The 2,299-nt window shown below is 39.4% G+C and overlaps 1 pseudogene across 1 annotated transcript; it reads right to left on the bottom strand.

The window, feature by feature from the left end:
* Window positions 1-547: 547 nt before the first annotated feature.
* On the bottom strand, window positions 548-1,920 carry LOC308656053 (cytochrome P450 3A5-like; annotated as a pseudogene). The gene has a single exon. The product of its transcript is annotated as a cytochrome P450 3A5-like (transcript).
* Window positions 1,921-2,299: the final 379 nt, after the last annotated feature.

The following is a 2,299-nucleotide window of genomic DNA, read 5'->3' as shown; positions in this document are numbered from 1 at the left end:
TCTTCTTGAATCTTGATTCATAGAGCAACTCAGAATGCAGCCTTCCTCTAGCTTGTTGTCTTCATAGTATATTTTATTTTTTTAAACTTCTATAAGGATATGTTTGCTGACTTTCTCATTATAAAACTTATCACAGCATATTTCAAAGAATACATCATATATCAATATCACTACAAAAGCCACCACAATAATCCTCATTTTCATTAAAAATTGTTGATAAATTTGGTGATAATTGTTGATTCTCTGATCAGAGCTCAGGAGAAGCTGCCAGGACTAACTGGTGGTGAGAGGAGAGAGCCCATCAGATGCATAAAGGCTGAGTCTTCACGTCTGGCACTGAGGTGGGCACCTCCCTTCCATCATAAAATAGATAATACGCTCCACAGACACTGAGCAAGCTCAGCAAAGGTCCAGCATCTCTTATCATTCATCAATTGAGGAATATAGAGTCTATCTTCATTTTGAGTTTTCTTCCCAAAATAAATTTTTCTCTGATGTTCTGGATCCCAGTCTCCAAGGAGAACCATGCAAAAATTTTTAGGGAAGTTCAGGCTCCACTAATTGTCCCATCTCTGCACAAAACCTTCAGAATAACAGGCTTTTCAGGTTGAAGAAGTCCTTGATTTCTTAATTTCAGAGGAATCTGTGTTTCCTTACAAATTTGGAAGGAGAAGTTCTGTATTGACAAGAGCAAGTTTCATGTTCATGAGAGCAAACCTCATGACAATGCAGTTTCAGGGGACATTTCCAAAGGGCATGTATACATAAGGATCAATGCTTTCTTGTTCTTATTGAACCTTTCAGGGTGGAACTCCTCAGGCTCTGGCCAATACTTTGGGTCTCGATGTAGAACAAAGATTGGTATCACCATCAGCGTCCCCTTACTAATGAATACTCCATTGATTTCAATATCTTTCTTAAATATTCTCTCAATTCTGGCACCAACTGGATACAACCTGAGAGTTTCATTCACCACTATCTCCAGGTACTTCATCTGCATCAGGGTATCATAGGTAGCAGGTGCCTTATTGGGCAAAGCCGCATCAATCTCCTGCTGCAGTTTGGTCTGGACATCAGGATGGATGGCAGTTCATACAAAATGAAGGAAAGAGCACTGCTAGTGGTCTCACAGCCAGCAAAAAATGAAGATAATTGATTGGGCCACAAGCTCCAGATCAGACAGGGCTTTATGAGATTCCACATCGTTGGAATTCTGGGAATTTATCATAAGCTGATAAATAACACCCGATGCTGTTTTTCTCTTGAAGGCGACTTTCCTTCATTCTGTTTATAGCTTTCTTAAAAAAATTGTGACATCCTTTGGAAACATAGAGATATTCATTGCCTCATAAATTGGAGTAAGGAATGGAAAGATTGTTATTGAGAGGAGCAAAGGTCAAAGAAATCAAATCTTAAGAGCTTCTTGACTTTCTCCACAAAGGGATCTTGTGGGTTTTTGAGGGAATCAATGTTCACTCCAAATGATGTCACAGTGACCACATCAATGCTGTAGGCCCCAAAGATGTCTTTCAAGTTGATAAACTTGCCCCTCTCTGATTCCCGTCTCATGTTTTTCACCGACATTTGTCCATACTGGTTAATGTTGGGGAACATCTCCTTGAGTTTTCCAGTGGTGAAGGTTGGAGACAGCAGTCTTCTTATTCTCTTCCACTCTTCATCCTCAGACAAGGAGATGGATTTTTTCATAAATCCCATTGGACCAACATCCTGCAGGTTGGTGAAGACAGAATAACATTCTTTGATGAGAACTGTTGGCTCCATAATAGCCAAAACAGGTTGTGAACCATCAAACAGGCCCCATGTTTTTCCATACTTTTTATAACATTCTGTATCAAAATTAAACAAACCCTGGCAACAATTAAGAAGAGTCCCCCAAAAGGCAGAGGTGTTGGCCCTGGAATTCCCAGCTTCTTAAAATATCCATGTGAATAGGTCCCATATTCCGCGGAACCGCTGCGTCCTATACGGTTGTGAGTCCAGGCTCCATCTTGCAATAAAGACTCTTGTGTGCTTGCATCAGATTCGGCTCTTGGTGGTCTTTTGGGGTCCCCCAAATCTGTGGCTTTCCTTGGCAGACATTCCTTATTTCTTGCATCCCAGACTTTATTCTTTAGGCTTATAAATTTCTTCAGAATGAAATGTGGTTTCATAAAATACCTCTTATTATTTCAATTTAATCTGGTAATCACTGATTTATTACATAACACAAGTCACAGTTTAAAATATTTGTACTAATTATCCAAAGATAAATATTGTTTATGTAGCAACAACTACTTTA

This window comes from Spermophilus citellus, assembly GCF_964194105.1.
Source record: "Spermophilus citellus genome assembly, chromosome: 9".
Lineage (NCBI taxonomy): Eukaryota > Metazoa > Chordata > Mammalia > Rodentia > Sciuridae > Spermophilus > Spermophilus citellus.
This window is presented reverse-complemented; position numbering and strand designations above follow the sequence as displayed.